Below are 21590 nucleotides of genomic sequence, written 5' to 3'. Positions count from 1 at the left end.
GCGCTTTCTCTAGACCGGTATAGTATTTCTGTAGTATCACATTACATGGGTAAATTTGGCGCTCTGGCGCCTAGAAACGGTGTCAATTGGGTCCTTTTATACACTTGAAACCGTTAGAAGCGCTCTTGCGCCGAAGTTATCCGGGCCCCCCTAAGTGGCACAATTCCTAGTTGGGGGGCCATACTTTAATTAATTAATGGGTGTTTTTACATCGGGTTCGATAAACACTTAAATGTTATAAAAAATTTTCTTAGCTAGCTTGACTTTAGCCAACTCTTTTGATTTTTTGGAACTTATGAATTATGACAAGGTATAGATGAGCTATTTTTGTTTCAGAATTATGAAAAACCATCAATATTTTACGAAAAGTGTCTTCAATCGCAACTATCCGATTATTCATGACAGATCAGAACAGTTATAGATTGTAGCTTTATAGCATAACCCTTAATCATATGCATGAGAATGATATGTAAGAAAACATACATTTAGAAAGTGGATGTAGGCGAAAGCCCGTCCACTTATCTAAAGAGAATAACTTTGTATATTGAAATACTTCACTGTTCAAAAGAAAAATTTTCTAATGTCTGACCTGCTGAGATGAAGATGTTAAAAAAGAAAAGCCTACATTAAAAGTGAATTACATATGTAATATCAATTAAGTAATGCAAATGAATCATCAGATTGAATTATCAGTTATTTCAAAATTATTGACCTGTGTAGGCCAACATGAAGTTATAAGGACCTATGTCAAGTGATACTGACTCGCGGTGAAAGAAAATAGGAACTGTGTGAGAGGTCATGTTCATTTTTTTTCTCTGAGCTCAATATCACTTGACATGGGTCCTTATATAAACCACATTTTGACTAATATGTTGATGGTATGACCTTTAGGGTGAGCGCAGATACTTGTCCAGTTTTCATTTAGTTCAGACTTGCCAAACTGCACGTGACATTCGGTGCGTCGTTTGTATGTTGCTTTACCAAACCAAAGCCTGAACAGGGCTATAATTTCAATCAATTTATGACTATTTTTCTTCAACAAACAGATAAATTTATTAAATCAAGACAAGTTTATTATTCATTTAACTTTTGTTGTTATTCTCACCACAACGTTGCTTTAGCGTTTGTTTACAAAGCGATGCATTGTGGATCAAAATTACTGTGTAAAAAATTTTATGGAATGAATGTGCAATAGTCCAAATTTTCTCTTCGCTCAGGCTTTGTCGTTAGAGCTCACTGCGCTAGCTATAATTGTATTGTTATATAATCACTCAAAGTTAATATTCTGAAGATGTTCTCACTGAACAGACTTGGCTGTCATTAGGTCAAAATTACCAAAAAAAAACATGCTTCTTATATTTGCTGTGCATAATATAATTATAACAGACACCAGATTCTACATAACTGTGGTGCAGGCAAACAATGAGCTGAGCAATATCATATTTTGCTGGTAAGCTATTGCATCAGTATCAGCCAATATATATTTTGTAAAAAAGACTTGTATGAACATGATGAACAATGAAATAGTATACACTTATTTTATGACTATGAGGTAAACAGTCAAACTGTTGTCCTGAGGTAGTGGGGAAGACCTTGGAAACTGTTGCCTGAGGCTGAAGGCCGAGGGCAACAGTTTCCCAGGTCTTCCCCACTACCGAAGAACAACAGTTTGACTGTTTTACCGAGTAGTCATTAAATAAGTGTTTTATTACCTAACTTAAATTAATTAATCAAATTGGAATAAAAACACGCAGACAATCAATAAAGGGTTTTAAGAACTGTTTATTCACGTACTTGTCTATGAATTAGCTGAACACATAATATAAAGATTAAATTAATATTAAATAATTCAAAGTAATTCTTAATAAATTGATTGATTGATTGTTTGTGTGTTTTATTTAAAGAATGAAGCTAAATTCAACTTATGTTATCCGATATAACATAACTTGGGGCAGTTTACGCTTTATAAACTGTAATTCATTCCTTATAATTTAATTTCAGTGTAGACAATGAGACAATATTTCTTCCGGAAAAGGTGTCAAATTGAGCATTATTTTAAAAGTAACGTTAAGCAGAGTAATACGTTTTTGACGTAGCTCATTGTGACTTAGGCAAGTTATGTTATACAAAATATTATATGTTCCTTTGAATGATTCAGCCAATGAAATTGCTTGATACAAGTGAAATTAAATTATTTCAATTTAATTAATTATAAAGCAGGTAAATAGTGATGTCGTGATCATCAAAAATCTTGAATATCACGATGATGCTTTGAACAGGCAACAGTTCATTCTGTGACCCGGCCAACAGTTCGACTTTTTCATGATCACGCAAAAACATTAAATAAACGTGAAACAGTTGAAAATGCCTGATAACAAATTATACAGTAGGTTAGGTAATAATGAATAAATATTGTTTGTGGCCCCCAATATTAGAGATGTAGAATGGTACAAACAAGTCGATGCTCTTATGTTTGAAATTTTGTTTATTCAGATATTTCTCCCATCCTGGTAGTTGCTGATGCCTGATGCTAAATTAGATAATTAGTTTAAATTAGAATGCAATAGTACCTGAACATAATTTATCCTTTCAGAGAGAAGAAAACTGACTTTAAAAGAAAACCGGTGAGATTAAATCATATGAAATGTATGATGAATCAGGATGTGATCATTTGGTAAGTGGTAGTTAATTCAATCATGAATTGGAATGTATATTAACAATTGCATGAAAAGAAAAAAAATGTTTCAAAATTTAATAAAAAAAAATTAATTGAAATACTGAATTTTGGTTTACCAGCTGTGAGCTACAACAAGTTTTATGTAAAAACTAGGGCTGAATCCATATGCCCCCTCAATGATATATGTGTATTGTTGTGATTGACATACATCAGTTATCTGTTACATACAGTCAAACTTTGTTTAACTCAAACCTGAATTGAACAGGAAAGAACTTCGAGATGAATGAAAATAGGAAAATTAAATGCATATTTACTGATTCTTGCTGGTCAGTATTTTGTTGACTTTAAGGAAACTCTAAACACTGCACACTAAAGAGCTATACTTATAGGGTAGTTTTATGCAGTTAGAGTGATCTGCCCTTAGCCCTTAGATTTGAGATTTCTGCTCACAAATAGTCCTATGTCTTTTTGAACATTTTCCTGTGAAATGAGGCACATACAGTACCCTACTTATATTTATTTTGATAAGTTTGTAAATATATTTTTCATTAACAAAAAAAGTCAAAATTGACAAATTGAAAATTTGACAAACAATTCATGTTTTAAGAAGGGGTACATTGGCCACTCTTGTTGCCTAAAGGAGATGCATCCACTTTCAATATTGCATGTTAAGCTATACCCGGTGATTTATCAGTTTTAAGTGAATTTGTTTAAGACAGAAACATATCAAACAAGAGGCCCATGGGCCACATCGCTCACCTGAGTAACTTGGGTGATGCAGATCTTTACCAGATTCCCCCTCTTGCTATACCTATCATGCCCAACAACCCCCTTCCCTTTTTTATTTTAAAACTTTAGAATCTACACTACCCAAGGATGCTTCCACATAAGTTTCAGCTTTCCTGGCCCAGTGGTTCTAGAGAAGAAGATTTTTAAAGATTTGTTCTATATATTTCCATGTAAAACTTGGATTCCCTATTGTGGCCCCACCCTACCCCTGGGGGTCATGATTTTATTAATTTAAAATCTACACTACCCAAGGATGCTTCCACATAAGTTTCAGCTTTCCTGGCCCATTGGTTCTTGAGAAGAAGATTTTTAAAGATTTGTTCTATATATTTCCATGTAAAACTTGGATACCCTATTGTGGCCCAGCCCTACCCCCGGGGGTCATGATTTTAACAATTTAATATCTACACTACCCAAGGATGCTTCCACATAAGTTTCAGCTTTCCCGGCCCAGTGGTTATTGAGAAGAAGATTTTTAAAGATTTGTTCTATATATTTCCATGTAAAACTTGGATTCCCTATTGTGGCCCCACCCTACCCCTGGGGGTCATGATTTTAACAATTTAAAATCTACACTACCCAAGGATGCTTCCACATAAATTTCAGCTTTCCTGGCCCAGTGGTTTCTGAAGAAGATTTTTAAAGATTTCTATGTAAAACTTGGATTCCCTATTGTTCTATATATTTCTATGTAAAACTCGGATTTCCTATTGTGGCCCCGCCCTGCCCCCAGGGGTCATGATTTTAACAATTTAATATCTACACTACCCAAGGATGCTTCCATATACGTTTCAGTTTTCCTGGCCCCGTGATTTGTTCTATATATTTCTATGAGAAGAAGATTTTTAATGACCCCACCCTATTTTTGTCTTTTCTTGATTAACTCCCCTTGTAAGAGGACTTGGCCCTTCATTTTAACAATAAACTCTCCTTCATCCAAGGATGCTTTGTACCAAGTTTGGTTAAAATTGGCTTATTGGTTCTTGAAAAGAAGTTGAAAATGTGAAAAATTTAAAGATGAAGGACAGACAAAATGTGATCAGAAAAGCTCACTTGAGCCTTCAGCTCAGGTGAGCTAAAAAGCATTTCAGACCAAAACGGGACTTCAACTGGAAGTACGGCATGTTGTGACAACATAGAGAGTCCCCTAAGATTGGTTTTTTTAGCTCACCTGAGCCGAAGGCTCAAGTGAGCTTTTCTGTTCAAATTTTGTCCGTTGTACGTCTAGCTGTCCATCCGTCCATCTGTCTGTCCGTCTGTCAGAAAAGGGAAGGGGGTAGTGGGGCATGATAGGTATAGCAAGAGGGGGAATCTGGTAAAGAACTGCATCACCCAAGTTACTCAGGTGAGCGATGTGGCCCATGGGCCTCTGGTTTTTTTGGGTTTTTTTTTTGTGTGTGTGTTCAGTTTGTTATATTTGAGCTTTTATATATTTTAGAGGCATTCACCAATGTCATTACTAATGACAAACAGGAGAAACGGAGACGGGAGAATGGAAAGACTGATCTTCACAGACAGCAGTCAAAACAAAGCAAAAGAAAGCGTTCAGTAAGTCTAATTTACTCAAAACTTTATGAAAAAGTGATCTTTTGGGGTTTATTTTTAAACTAATCGGCCTACGTTTCAAAGATATTTGTTAATTAATAGTCTTCTTTCATCATGTATAGCAGAGTTGTAGAGGAATTCAATATTCTTTGAAATTTATGATATTTTGTGTCAATGGGTATTTCTACAAAACTAAGGTCACATAGTTCATTATCATTTATACTTGTACAGATATGTTTTTAAAAAGTCTGTATGATTAACTATGCGCTTTTTCCCTCAGAAACTGGAAAGAAGAAAGAAGGCTGTGGAACATCTTAAGTTATCTAGAGGAGTCATGGACCCCAACATCTAAAAAGAACTTGACGGAGTGCCTTCAGTTGGACATAACTTCACCTGAGAAGACTGATGACGAAAACTCAACAAAGTGGGTCAGGCTCCCATTTTCCTGGAAAACAACCAGACTGTGCAAGGGAAAAGAGGCACTGGACAAGGCATATAGAACAAGGTCCTGAAGACCGAATCTGCAGATGCCAGTTGGTATTTGTAAGGGATGGTAGAGAGGACACAACAACACCTCCTCCTGAGAAGTGTCCAGTTTGGGCCATTTCCAGGGACTACTCCTCATAGAGGTAATTAATTTTCTCAGATACTTATTAGCTCTTCTGAGCCAAAGGCTCAAAGAGCTAATGCTATGGCCATTTGTGCGGTGTGCGTCGTGCGGTGTGCATTAACTTTTTAGAATATGGGCCATAACTCAAGAACCCCTTGGCCAATCATTTTCAAATTTGTCACAGGGTATCCTTGGCCCAAGGTCTACCATTTATACTAAAACTAAGGGTAGGACCCTAAAACAAGGGGAGATAATCACGAAAATAAAATAAGAAAAACTGGTTGCTAAAAAAATCTTCTTCTCCAGAACCACCGGGCAGATTTTCACCAAACTTACATACAAGGGTCGGGATATTTTGAAGATTAAAAATTGTTCAAGGCATGACCCTGGGGCAAAGGGTGTGGTCTGAATGTCACTTCAAAGTTGACCAAAATTTACAGTTTATAAAAATGTTGATATTTTGCTTACTATAAAGACTAGGATCATCAAATCTTGTAAGTTGATGCATCTCAGGACTTGACATCATGTTAATACAAAAGTAGGTCACAGTGACCTACTTTATAAATTTTACGGGCTTTTGTTTTGAAATTAATTGGTAGGCATATTTTGGACACTTTAAGGCCTATGATCATAAAACTTGGTCAGATGGTGCATCTTGGGTCCTCAAACAACATCAACTTAAAAGTAGGTCATCGTGACCTACTTCTTAAATTTTATGGCTATACTTTTCTAAAACATTTAATCCCATTATTTCAGACACTGAAAGGTTTAGAATCACCAAATCTTGTAAGTTGATGCATCTTGGGGCTTTAAAACATATTTATTAAAAAGTAGGTCACTGTGACCTACTTTTTGAACTTTGCAGGCATTTGTTTTCAAATTGTTTAAAAGACATATTTTGAATACTGTTAGACCTATGATCATCAAATTTTGTCAGTTGATGCATCTTTGGTTTTCAAAGCAAGTCGACCAAAAAGTAGGTCATGGTGACCTACTTTTGACATTTTATGGCTAGATTTAAATATCTTGGGTATCTATTGGCTTAGACTTGTCAAACTTTGTCAGTTGATGTATCTTGGGTTTTCGGAAATCATTGACAAAAAACTATTTTTGACATTTTCTGGCTAGATTTATGTATCTCAAGTACTTATTGGCTTAGAATCATGAAACTTTGTCAGTTGATGCCTCTTGGGTTTTCGGAGATCATGGACCAAAAAGTAGGTCACAATGACCTACTTTTGACATTTTATGGCTTTATTAAAATATCTCAGGTACTTATTGGGTTAGAATCATCAAACTTTGTCATTTGACGCATATTGGGTTTTCGAAGCATGTCGACCAAAATGTAGGTCACAGTGACCTACTTTCGAATATCTCAGGTACTGATTGGCTTAGAATCATCAAACTTTGTCAGTAGATGCATCTTGGGTTTTTGGAAAATGTTGACCAAAAAATTGGTCACCATGACCTACTTTTGACATTTTATGGCTATATTTATGTACCTCAGGTACTTACTGGTTTAGAATCATCAAACATTGTCAATTGAAGCATTTTGGGTTTTCCGAGAATGATGAGCAAAAAATAGGTCACAGTGACCTACTTGTGACATTTATTGCTATATTTAAGTATTCTAGGGTACATATTGGCTTAGAATTGTCAAACTATGTCAGTTGATGCACCTTGGGTATTCGGAGAATGCTGACCAATAAGTAGGTCACTGTGACCCACTTTTGAATATCTCAAGTACTTACTGGCTTAGAATCATCAATCTTTTTCAATTAATGCATCTTGTGTACTCAGAAAATTTAAATCAAAAAGTAGATCACCATGACCTTCTTATAGTATTTTATACTTACATTTAAATATCTTCAGTCTTAACTGGGTAAGAATCATCAAACTTTGTCAGATGATGCATCTTTGGTCTTAGGATAGGTTGTAAAATTTATCAGAAGAGAGATTCAAGGCCCCTGGGCCTCTTGTTTATCTTTACCTTTCTTATTATTGTGTCAAACTTTTATAAATTCATTTAACTTCCCTTTTTAAGTGAACAAAAAGATCAATACCATTTGAAATATTAAGGATGTGTTATTTTTTGCTTGCAAATACTGAAGTCTGATTATATTGAACCATTTTCTATGGCCTTCTTTTGATAAGTTTTCTGATAGTGTAGGGTCTTCTTGTCTAACCAATTGTGTACTATTATTATAAGAAAAGGAGCAACATCAAACAATAGTAGGGTAAAATACACAATGTGACCTCTTTTTGGAAATTATGCCTGTACATCCTTAAATAATTTGTGGATCACGACACATCTTATCTTTGAATCTGAGAGAATCTGATTTGGGAATTATCATATCAGATGTTTTTATAATAACTCATATCCTTATGACCAGAAAACTTGGTTTTTTGATGGAGATAAGAATTACTTTACAATCATTTTAATTTGTGGGGGTCTATGTTTATGGGTTAGTGAAATTTTGTTGGTTCTTGGGAATGTAATTTTGTAAGTAATTTGTATATTCAGAAGATTCACTGAACACAACTTTTCTGTTGAAGATTTTCTTCCCAACTTCCTTAGAAGGACAGCTTATTCAATGAATGGGATGTAAATATAAACACCAAAATATCACTTCAGCTAAATTTTAACTATTTTTTTTATTCCTTGTAGGTCAAACGAGGTTTCAGCTATCAAAAGAATACAAGAAAAAGAACTTTTTAATTCTGTGGTTGGGGATTTCCAGATGTAAATATTGATAGTTGTTTTGTTTTTTTTCAATGTACCTGTAATCAACAGTTCAGGATATATAGTTTTTCATTGTTGGTCTGTCTGTCTGCAGAAGTGTAAACCAGGCCTAAAGCTTTTGAGTGGATGGGGCGACTGATTTCACAGATGTATTCTTAGTGACCAGACTTGTTGACCTCCTTACATGGACCTTTGAGTTTCAACCACTTTAACAAAAAAATTAAACTGTATTCTTGGCCACAACTTTCAAATAGTTGATGCTAGAGCTTTCACTTTTGCATTCCATTTGACAAGACTTTCAACAGGTATAAATATTTTTTTGACATTGACCTTCGAGTTGGACTCACTTTTAAAATATTTTAACCTTGGACAGAACTTTTGAAAAGCAAGTACTAAGGCTTTCATATTTCGACGGTGACAAAACCTTTCTCTCGATACCAACATTTTTTACCTTGACCTTTGACTTGCAAATGAGAAACTACAACACACACAATAAGCTGTCATTTGGGGGCATCAGTGTTTCACAAACACATTTTTAAATCAACAAGCAAATTCAAAGAATTGTGGTCCCCCGCTTTCAGTGTCTTTTGGGTGAGATGTCATTTTTTATGACATTTTGCGTATAATATGAACGCCCTATCATAAGTCATCTATTTAGAAATTATCACTGAACTCCAAGGTCAAGGTCAAAGGGTTAACATTCTTGTATCCAATGAAAAGTCTTCTCAAAAGGATTACATGAAGTATGAAAGCCTTAGCCCTTACCATTCAAAAGTTATGGTCAACCTTAAAGTTTTCTCATAAGTACTAAAAAAATCTAAAAGGTCAAGGTCAAAAGGTCAAGGTTGTTGGTATCAAATGAAAGGTCTTGCCACAAAGAATACATATGTGAAGTATGAAATTTCTGGTATCTACTGTTCAAAAGTTGTGGCCAAGGTCAAAGTTTTTGAAAAGTAGGTCAAATTCCAAGGTCAAGGTCCAAAAGGCAAAGTTCTTGGCATTCAATGAAAGGTCTTCTCACAAGAATTATATATGTGAAGTATGAAAGCCCTTGTCCTTACCATTCTAAACTTATGGATAAGGTTAAAGTTTTCTTATAAGTACGAAAACATCCTAGGTAAAGGTCAAAAGGTCAAAGTTGTTGGTATCCAATAAAAGGTCTTCCTACAAAGAATACATATGTGAAATATGAAAGTCCTAGTACCTACCATTCAAAAGTTATGGCCAAAGTCAAAGTTTGGAATTTTTGTGTAAAATTGGGTCAAACTCCAAGGTCAAGGTCAAAAGATCGAATTTGATGGTACCAAAAGAAAGGTCTTGTCTTAAGGAATACACATATGAAATATGAAAGTCATGGCTCCACTAAATCAAAAGTTATGGGCAAGGTTAAAGTTTTTGTGATTGATGGACAGCTAGACAGACGGACAGACAAATGAGATTTAATATCCCCTTGCTTTCCCGAAAGCAAGGGACAATTATTAACAGCTCTTAAGCTGTTCAAGCAGTAGAATACAGTAGAATTCAGAGGTTATATTTTGTCAATACCTCAAGAATCGGATTCTATGATTATGAAAGTAGATTTCTGTTTTTCATTTATATTCATCTTTTAATAGTCGATGTTATACCTTAATTCTAATGGCCTGTTCACACGATGAGTTTAATTCGCAGTAAATTAATGCGAAGTAAACAAATGCGAATCAAACTAATGAGAATTAAATTGCATTCACACAACAGCTAATGCGAAGTTTAACTAATGCGAATTAAAATTCTACTTATACTGCCAGGCGTCAGTAAGGCTATTATGACGTCATTTGCAAATCACGTCACCTAATGCAGGAGCAGCTGCATTTGACATAATATTACAGTGTCTGTATACACATTTTAGAAATTAACACAATTTTCCTTAGTTTTTACTCAAAAATAGCACTAATACTTCAATTTGACCACTGACATGTGGCATTTGACCTAATTTTGCCATTACGCATGCCTCAAAATTTAATTCGAATCAGCTTCGCGTAGCGTTCACATGGAGCTAATGCGAAGTAATTTAATGTGCAGTAAACTATTCGAATTAAACTAATTTGTATTGAAATCTCCATGTGAACGCTATGCAAAGCTAATTTGCAGTAACTTTATGTTTAATTCGAATTAAACTCTCCGTGTGAACAGGGCATAAATATCAATAGTCACTAATTTGGTTTTCATGTATAAAATATTTATATGATAGTAGCTAAAGCACCTGGCCATGTTTGTATTTTTGTTTTACATACAGATGCAGTGTTGATGTTTTGATATATTTTTGTAAAAATTGTTATGCTTTTTCATAGATTTATTTTTTATAATACTGTAGTAACTTAATTGAGTCCCTGAATGTCAATAGTCACTAATTTGGTTTTGATTTATAAAATATTGTATTTTTTATAAATATAGTAACTAAAAACAAGTCATGATTTTTTTTATGTTGTACATATACAATGTTGATGCTTTGATATATCTTTAAAATTTGTTATACTTTTTCATAGATTTATTTTGTTCGCATAATACTTAAGTAACTGAATTGAGTAACTTAAATTTTTCTTTGTTGTGAATTAGAATAGATAGTATTATTAATATAATTTCTGAGAATACAAATGTCATCATATTTGAAATTTGTTTTGCTGTTTACTATATCCTCTAGTTCACTCATCAATATTCAATAACAAATGAACCCAACCGGAGAAACTTGAAGATTCTCATAAGCTAATTCCAGTATGAGAATTTTAAGAAAATTCATCAAGAAAGAAAATAAATCCATTTAAATTCCATCAAGGGAAACCCCAAGATTCCTGATAAGTTTCCATGATATGGAAACTACTACCTTTCAATTCCCTTAGGTTTCCAAACTATGGAAACTCAAGTTTTACTACCGGTATATGAATCCAAACAGTTTCCTAATCATGGAATCTTTAAGATTCCCATCTAGTTTCCCATCCATTGAAACTACTATGTTCCAATTCCATAAGGTATCCCGAGACACAGAAGTCAGTGGAATCTTCAGGTTTCTTATGGTATCCAAATGGTTTTCAAAACATGGAATTCTTGAGATTCCTGACTAGTTTTCCATCCACAGAAACACCCTACGCTCTGATTCCATTAGGTATCCCGATACACGGAAACCAGCTAGTGGAATCTTTAAGATTCCCATACGGGAAACTTAGAGAATCAAGGGAAACCTTGCTATTCCACTGGATTCCAAGTCACGGGATACCTAATGGAATCCGAGTGTAGGGTGTTTTCGTTGCACGGAATCAAGGGGGAATAACCCAGTATCCTGCATGGAAATCACAAGGAACCATAATGTAATCTTGAAGTTTCCAAAAGGTTTCCAACAATGGGAAACTGGTTTTTTCACTCAGTACTTTTCTGAAAAAGTCCGTAATTTTCATCTTCTTCTCAAGAACCACTGGGAATATCAACTAGGGGTGAAGGGGATTCAAGATTTCCTCCAAGGGGAGATTCTTCTTCTCAAGAACCACTGGGCCAGGAAAGATGAAACTCATGTGAAATCATCCTCATGTAGTGTAGATTCAAGTTTGTTCACTATATAGGAAAAAATCTTTGAAAATCTTCTTCTCAGTACTACAAGACAGTGAGTAATCATGACCCCCGGGGCTACCAAAATGGCCTACCAAAGTTACATAGAATATATAGGAAAAAATCTTTGAAGAACCACTGGGCCAGGAAAGATAAACTCCTAGGCTATTGATACGTTCTACCAAGTACTACCGAAGTTTTACATAGGAATATATAGGAAACATCTTTGAAAAATCTTCTTCTTAAAAACTCAGGAGAAGATGAAATAGGAACTTATAGGTAGTGTAGATTCAAGTTTGTTCAATCATGACCCCTGGGGCTAGTACTACAAAGTTTTACATAGGTAATATAGAAAAATTCTTTAAAAATCTTCTTCTCAAGAACCACTATGGCCAGAAAAGATGAAACTCATGTGGAATACAGTCTACCAAGTACTACAATGACCCCTGGGGCTAAGAAAATCTGACCAAAGTTTTATGTACAAATATATAGGCTATTGATAATCTTCTCTACCAAGTACTACAAGACTTGTAGTGAGATTCAAGAGTAAAATGGCTGACCAAAGTTGTACATATATATAGGGAAACCTTTAAAAATCTTCTTTTCAAGTACTTCCAAGCCATGATTAGCTATTGGATCATCCTCAGGTAGTGTACTGAAATCATGACAAGGACTGGTAAGAGTTTTTACTAGTACTAGTAGATGTGCTATTGATATGAGTCTACCAAGAATACTACAAGACTTGGGCTAAGATATATAGGAAACCTTTACTAGGCTCCAGTACTTCAAGCAATTGACTATTGAGTACTACAAGACAGGTAAAAATCCAGTACGCTAGGATATTGATATTGTAAGTACTGAGTACTACAAGACAAGTAAGAGACCAGTACCGGCTATTGATACAATCTACAGAGTTACAGAGACCAGGTAAGAGAACAGTACCCTAGGCTTTTGAATTGATACAAGACTGGTCCACAGAGTTCTACAAGACTAGGTAAAAGTCCAGTACCCTAGGCTATTGATATGGTCTACTGAGTACTAAAAGACAAGTAAGAGTCCAGTTCCCTAGGCTTTTGATACGGTCTACCCAGTGTTACAAGACAGGTAAGAGTCCAGTACCCTAGGCCATTGATATGGTCTACTACTACAAGACAGGTAAGAGACCACCCTAGTATTGATACCTACTGAGGAAATTAGGCTATTGATACGGTCTACCGAGTACTTCAAGACAGGTAAGAGACAAGTACAGGCCATTGATACAGTCTACAAGACTGGAAGGAGACCAGTACCCTAGGTAACCAGGCCCTATTGATATCTACCAAGTACTACAAGACTAGGTATACCCTAGGCTATTGATGGTCTGTCCTAAAAGTCCAGTATGCCAGATTATAAATATGGTCTAATGAGTACTACAAGACAGGTAAGAATCCAATACCATAGGCTATTGATACAGTCTACTGAGTACTGCAAGACAGGTAGGAGACCAGTACCCTTGTCTATTGATACTTTCTACCAAGTAATACTAGACGGGTAGGAGACCAGTACCCCAGGCTATTGATACGGTCTACCGAGTACTACAAGACAGGAACTAAGAGTCCAGTACCTTAGGCCATTGATACGGTCCACCAAGTACTACAAGACAGGTAAAAGTTAAGTACCCTTGACTTTTGATATCATCTACCGAGTACTACAAGACTTGTTAGAATCCAGTACAATAGGCTATTGATACTGTCTACTGAGTACTAAAAAACTACTAGGAAACCAGTACCCTAAGGTATTGATACAGTACTAAAAGACTGGTAGGAATCCAGTACTATAGGCTATTGATACGGTCTACTGAGTACTACAAACCTGGTAAAATACCTATACCTTAGGCTATTGATACGAATTGAGCACTACAGAACAGGTAAAAATCCAGTACAATAGCCTATTGATACGGTCTACTGAGTACTAAAAGACAAGTAGGAGTCCAGTACCCTAGGCTTTTGATCGGTCTACCCTGTATTACAAGACTGGTAACAGATCCAGTACCCAAGGTTTTTGCTAAGAGTACTACAAGACAGGTACCAGTACCCTAGGCCATTGTATAATGGTCTACCCATAATGGTAAGAATCAAGTACCCTCGGCTATTGAGTACCCTAGGCTATTGATACGGTCTTGCAAGAACTGGTAAAAGACCAGTACCCTAGGCCATTGATATGATACAAGACAGGTATAGGTAAAAGTCCAGTGCCCTAGCTATTGATATGGTCTACCGATACAAGACAGGAACTAAGAGACTAGGCAATAAGACAAAGAACTACAAGATAGGTAAAAGAAAACTCCAAAGTACCTTGTTAGAATAGATAGCTATTGATACAATATACTGAGTACTAAAAAAAAAGTCCAGTACCCTACTATTGAGTAAGAATCCAGTACTAGGCTATTGATACAACTACAAAACTTGTAAGAGAACAGTACCCTAAGCTATTGATAGGGTATACCAAGTACACCAGGTAAAAGTCCAGTACAAAAGGCTATTGATACAGTGAGTACTACAAGACAAGTAGGAGTCCAGTACCCTAGGCTTTTGATACAGTCTACCCAGTACAAGACTGGTAGGTAAAATCCAGTACCCAGTAACTTAGGCTATTGATACGGTCTACCAGTACTACAAGACTTGTAAGAATCCAGTACCATAGGCTATTGTTACAGTCTGCTATGTACTTCAAAACTGGTAGGAGACCAGTACTAGGTTATTGATATGATCTACAGTACTACAAGACTGGTAAGAGACCAATACCTTAGGCTATTGATACGAACTACCGAGTACTATAAGATACTACAAGTACCCTAGGCTATTGATACAGTCTTCTGAAAGTTAAGTACCCTTGAGGCCATTGTATGATTTACCACAAGACTTGATATGTATCTACAGTACTGAGAACTACAAAACTGGTACAAGACTATGATACGGTCTTGGGAGTACTACAGGACAGGTAAAAGTCCAGAATTGATATGGTTTTCTGAGTAACAAGGCAGGTACATCGTATAGTACCCTGGGCCATTGATACAGTCCACCGAGTACTACAAAGAAAGAATTTATTGGCTATTGATACGTCTACTGAGTACCACAAATCCAGTTTTGTAGGATATTGATACGGTCTACCGTTGTAAGAATCAAGTACCCTAGGCTATTGATACAGTACTGAGAACTACAAAACTGAGTAGGAGACCATAGTACGGTCTTGCGAGTACTACAGGACATGTAAAAGTCCAGTACCCTTGGCTATTGATACGGTTTTCTGAGGACTACAAGACAGGTACATTGTAGAGTGCAGTACCCTGGGCCATTGTATGATACAGTCTACCGAATTTCAATACTACAAGACTTGTAAGAATCCAGTACCTTAGGCTGTGCACAGTCTACTGAGTAAGTACAAATTCTAAGGGACAGTTTCCTAGGATGTGATATACTGATAGAACCTTTGGTCTACAATAAGACAGATACAGTAGGAGACCAGTACCTTAGGCTATTGAAAGGGTATATCGGTAATATTTGCGAAATAACAGCGAACAGCGGACTTCCATCTTTTTCTACAATTTAAAAACTTGAAAAATATAAATTAATAACAAATCATCTGAATATAAGCCTCTGATAGCTATGAAAAAATTAAATCGAAGAATTTTGAAATTCGTATTTTGACTGGTTTAATTAGAAAGTTTGCAAAGAATTTATTCGTGAACATTTTAAATTGTCTCGAAATAGCATAAATAATATTTTTGTATGCATTATTAAATTGAATAGTATCAAATATGAACTACAAACAACTACATGTACAATCTAAGAAATTGAATTGTACAGACATTATATTTCAACTTCACATTAATTAGTTTCTTATTTGCAAACTGAAAAGTACAAGATCAATGTGATATACTGTAAATAAACCTTTTTAAATAAGGGATGTTTTACGCCTTGCATGCACAAATTTGGGTCATATTTTACTTGCATTATACTTTTCAAGGTCGTTGGAAGATGAACTGAATTTTGTCAAAACTTTCATTTATATTTTACTGTATAAAACTTATACTAAATTAGCCTCTACAATTCCAAGATACCAAGTTTAATGACACGTAAAAGCTGTCTTTCAAAGATAAAAAAATGTTTTTTTCTGTTTGTTTGTTTGTTTGTTTTTACTTTTTTTTTGAATATTGAAAAAAAGAAATATTCAAAGTACTTAAAGAAATGTTTCCAGTTACTGTAAACCAACTTTTATTCGCTTGCGAGACATTTTCGAGAAGTTCACGAGAACCTTGTCATCGCGAATATTCCTCGCCGTGAACCGGTCCCTAAAGTCTGTGTGTTAATTAATAACATCTAAAATCGACTTGATCGCGAAAATTGATTGTCGCGTACTACAATCGCAAAATAAAGTCTTTGCGAATTAAAGTTGGTTAACATATAGTCGTTAGATATATAAAATATGTACCACTATCGATTTTGATTTTTTTTGGAGGGGGGGGGTGTTGAGGTACAACTAAATTTTTTTTTGACAAATCAAAAAAGGAAAATATATTCAAAATTCGAAAATTCCATTCTCAGAACTCTCTTTTAGATACATTTGCATATTAAGATAGTTTCACTGGTAAAAAAGTGTGTGCTTGTGACCTTTTTAATTAACGTACCCTATTTTATTAAGCCAAATTAGAGTTTGAGTTCTGATACTAAGGTATAAGCCTTGCTTATTGAAATGGATTGAACCAGGTAATTGAAATTGGTATGAATCTAAGAAAGCAGAGTAGATCAGGAATCTGCATCATGTTTCCAGCTAAGTCAAATGTACTATTTATTTCAAATTCGATATACATTTGTAGGGCACATCCTTTTTTCTTTTTTCGGAGGGATGTGTGTGTTAAAACAGGCATATGAAAACAGTTTGTAAAACTGAAAAATCCAAATATTTAATAATAATAAAATTCGTATAAAGAATAATTAAATATATGGAAAACACATTTTCGATACCGATTGCAAGACTGACTGAAACATAATGTAATCCAAGTGTTCCTTATTTCCTAGAAACCATAATATCAAATGCTATTGCATTATTCATTCAAACGTAAAATAATTAATGTGATTTAATTCTGCACCTTGATCCCCCTTATTTAAAGTCCGGTCTACCAAAATGTCCACTACAAGACAGGTAGGAGACCAGTACCCTAGGCAATTGATATGATCTACTAGAGTACTAGAAAGGTAAAACCAGTACCCTAAGTTAATGATATGATAGGTAAATGTCCAGTACCCTAGGCTATTGATATGGTCTACCGAAACTACAAGACAGGAACTAAGAGTCCAGTACCTGAGGCCATTGATAAGGTCCACCAAGAACTACAAGATAGGTAAAAATAAGTACCCTAAACTATTGATATCATCTACCAAGTACTAAAAGACTTGTTAGAATCCAATATGATAGGCTATTGATACAATATACTAAGTACTAAAAAAAGTAGGTGACCAGTACCCTAGGCTATTGATACGATTAACCGAGTACTACAAGACTTGTAAGAATCCAGTACAATAGGCTATTGATACGGTCTATGAAATTCACAGGACGGTAAGAGAACAGTACCCTAGGCTATTGATAAGGTCTACCGAGTACTACAAGACAGGTAGGAGAACAGTACCCTAAGCTATTGATACGGTCTACGAAATTCTACAGGACAGGTAGGAGAACAGTACCCTAAGTTATTGATACGGTCTACCGAGTACTACAAGACAGGTAGGAGAACAGTACCTTAAGCTATTGATACGGTCTACGAAATTCTACAGGACACGTAAGAGAACAGTACCTTATGCTATTAATACGGTCTACCAACTACTACAGGACAGGTAGGAGAACAGTACCCTAAGCTATTGATACGGTTTACCAAGTACTACAGGACAGGTAGGAGAACAGTACCCTAAGCTATTGATACGGTTTACCAAGTACTACAGGACAGGTAGGAGAACAGTACCCTAGGTTATTGATACAGTTTACTGAGGTTTACTGAGTACTACAAGACTGGTAGGAGACAAGTACAATATAGTCTATTCATATGGTCTACCAAGTACTTCAAGGCAGATAAGAGAACAGTACCCTAGGCTATTTATATGGTCTACAGAGTAATACAAGACAGGTTGGAGATCAGTACCCTATGCTCTTCATACGGTCTACTGAGTAATACTAGACATATAAATTACTAGTACCCTACGCTATTGATACAGTCTACTTAGAACTACAAGACAGGTAAGATACCAGTACCCTAGGCTATTGATACCGTATACTGAGTACTACAATATAGGTAGGAGAGCAGTACCCTAAGCTATTGATACAGTCTACCGAGTCCTACAAGACAGGTAATAGACCAGTGCTCAGGCTATTGATACGGTCTACCTAGTGCTACAGGAGAGGAACTAAGAGTACAGTACCATAGGCCATTGATAGGGTCTACAGAGTACTATAAGACTGGTAAAATCCAGTTTCCTAGGCTATTGATTCAGTCTACTCAGTACTACAAATCTGGTAAGAGACCAGTACCCTAGGCTATTGATAAGGTCTACTGAGTACTACAAGACAGGAAAAAGTGCTGTACCCTAGGCTATTGATATGGTCTTCCAAGAACTACATCAGAGATAGGAGTCCAGTTCCTTAGGCCATTGATACGGTCTACTGAGTATTACAAGACCGGTAAGAGACCAGTACCCTCGGTTATTAATACGGTCTACTGAGTTCTACAAGACAGATAAAAGTCCTGTAACATAGGCTTTTGATATGATCTTCCAAGTACTACATCACAGGTAAGAGTCCAGTACCCTAAGATATTGATACAGACTACTTAGAACTACTAGATAGGTAGGAGACCAGTACCCTAGTCCATAGATATGGTCTACCTAGTACTACAAAACTATTATGTGACCAGTACGCTAGGCTATTGATACAGTCTACTGAGTACTACAAGACTGGTAAGAGACAAGTACGCTAGGTTATTGATACAGTCCACCGAGTACTACAAGACAGATAGGACACAGGTACCCTCGGCTATTGATACAGTCCACCAAGTACTACAACACAGGTAAAAGTCCAGAACCCTCGGTCATTGATACAGCCTAATGAGTACCACAGAACAGGTAAAAGACCAGTACCCTAGGCTATTGATACGGTCTTCCAAGTACTACAAAACTGGTATGAGGCCAGTACCCTAGGCTATTGATACCGTCTTCTGAGTTCTTCAAGACTGGTAAGAAGAGACAAGTATGCTAGGATATTGATACGGTCTACCAAGTACTGCAACACAGGTACGAGACAAGTACCCTAGGCTATTGAAACGGTCTACCAAGTACTATTGGACAGGTAGGAAATATGTGCCCTAGGCTATTGATATGGTCTACTGAGTACTGCAAGACAAGTACTAAGATTCCAGTACACTAGGCTATTTAGACGGTCTACCATGTACTATTGGACGGGTAGGAGACGAGTACCCTAGGCTATTGATATGGTCTTCTGAGTACTATAAGACTTGTAAGAATACAGTACCATAGGCTATTGATATGGTCTACCGAGCATTAAAAGATAGGTAGGAGACCATTACCCTAGGCTATTGATATGGTCTACCAAGTACAACAAGACAGATTGGAGACCATTACCTTAGGCTATTGATACTGTCTACCGAGACAAGTAAGTTCCTAGACAGTATCAATAGCCTAGGGTAATGGTCTCCTACCTGTCTTGTAGTACTCGGTAGGTGTCACAACAGTATTAATTTCTGCTATATATTCTTACCAAAAATGCGCAAGTTTGAGTAGATGTAACTAATTCAAAACAAACTTCTGAGAAGTTTCCTTTTCAGATCTTGTAAAACCATTCTTTATAAAGATTTTAGTACCAAAAAATACATAGCCATACAGCAAGGCACGCAAGTTTGTTTCGGTCGAAGTCGAGCAGGTGCTTGAAAATCTAGTCCAGGGCCTAATCACTCCCCACTCTTGACAGTATACAGAAAAATCAGCACGCCCTAAATTTTAATAAATCTGGTCAATACAGGAAGTTTACATGTTGTTTTTCATCTCATAAAAAAATTCACCTCCAGTCTCGTATCAAAATGCCCAAATCGGAAGGGAAGATTCCGGATTATTTTCCGTCAGCCATGATTTGACGTGAACCAAAGTGTAATACTGTTATGACACCTGCAATTAAACTTAATTTTTTTCCTTGCCGGTATATTGATATTTTCCCGATCTATGATGATTATTTAATGTATTTATCAAGTTTCATAAAAATCCGTCCCAAGATAGGAAAATAACGAGCAAAACTCTGTGACAGGGGGCTTCGCGGTGAACACGGATTTCCAAAAATATGGCAAAAGTTGAACTGTATGTAATGATCTTGCGTGTTAAACTTGTGCAGTTTTTTCGTTTTAATTTTTTAATGGATGCATACTGATTCACATGAGGATGAAAAATTGTTCAAAATAAGTTTGCTTTTTATAACAGGGCGAAAGAAATAGTTTTTGTCAAAAGGTTAGGGGGTGGGGTTAAAAAGGGCATTGAAAAAAAATAAATATTATTGAAATATTAAGGTGTTTTCTGCTTAATTACGATTGATTTGCCTCAATAATTATTTTTTCCGACCGGATTTCTTTATCTGTTACCAATAAATTCCAAATAAACCGATGTTTACACATATTCAGAATTTTTATTTTGCTCCGAGTGTGGTCTAAATTTTTTTAATTTATAGATTTTTAAATTTTTTATGAGTAAATAATGTTAACGAGTGTGATGGCAAGGTGTTTTTTAAGCTGTTCTATAAATTTCATGCATTTCTTTCAACCCGATACATCCAAATCAGGCCGTGGTGTGGCCAACATAATTTATTTTAGAGGAAATCTGGAACTAATTTTCTTTGCTCCATTAAACATGAACGAACGGCAATGACGGCCGAAAAAAGCCATTATTTCTCATTTTCCGTCTAAACTCACAAAATAAAACCTTAATTCTTAGACTACAATATTTCTAAGTACAAAATTCGGTTTTACTGCAGGTGTCACAACAGTATTAATTTCTGCTATATATTCTTACCAAAAATGCGCAAGTTTGAGTAGATGTAACTAATTCAAAACAAACTTCTGAGAAGTTTCCTTTTCAGATCTTGTAAAACCATTCTTTATAAAGATTTTAGTACCAAAAAATACATAGCCATCCAGCAAGGCACGCAAGTTTGTTTCGGTCGAAGTCGAGCAGGTGCTTGAAAATCTAGTCCAGGGCCTAATCACTCCCCACTCTTGACAGTATACAGAAAAATCAGCACGCCCTAAATTTTAATAAATCTGGTCAATACAGGAAGTTTACATGTTGTTTTTCATCTCATAAAAAAATTCACCTCCAGTCTCTCGTATCAAAATGCCCGAATCGGAAGGGAAGATTCCGGGATTATTTTCCGTCAGCCATGATTTGACGTGAACCAAAGTGTAATACTGTTATGACACCGGTAGACCGTATCAATGGCCTAGGGTACTAGTTTCCTACCTGTCTTGTTTTATTTGGTAGACCATATCAGTAGCCGCATTAATAGCCTAGAGTACTGGTCTCTAACCAGTCTTGTAGTACTCGGTAGATATTATCAATAGCCTTGGGTAC

At 35.8% G+C, this 21590-nt stretch overlaps 1 long non-coding RNA gene across 1 annotated transcript; it reads left to right on the top strand.

Annotated features, from left to right (window-relative positions):
• Positions 1 to 266: 266 nt before the first annotated feature.
• LOC134267770 (uncharacterized) lies at positions 267 to 9932 on the top strand. Its single transcript, XR_009992226.1, has 5 exons — positions 267 to 310; positions 2594 to 2674; positions 4905 to 5014; positions 5292 to 5640; positions 8290 to 9932. It is a non-coding gene; the product is annotated as an uncharacterized LOC134267770 (long non-coding RNA).
• Positions 9933 to 21590: the final 11658 nt, after the last annotated feature.

This window comes from Saccostrea cucullata, unplaced genomic scaffold, assembly GCF_032062105.1.
Source record: "Saccostrea cucullata isolate Sc308-1 unplaced genomic scaffold, CSIRO_AGI_Scuc_v1 ctg8988, whole genome shotgun sequence".
NCBI lineage: Eukaryota > Metazoa > Mollusca > Bivalvia > Ostreida > Ostreidae > Saccostrea > Saccostrea cuccullata.
This window is presented reverse-complemented; position numbering and strand designations above follow the sequence as displayed.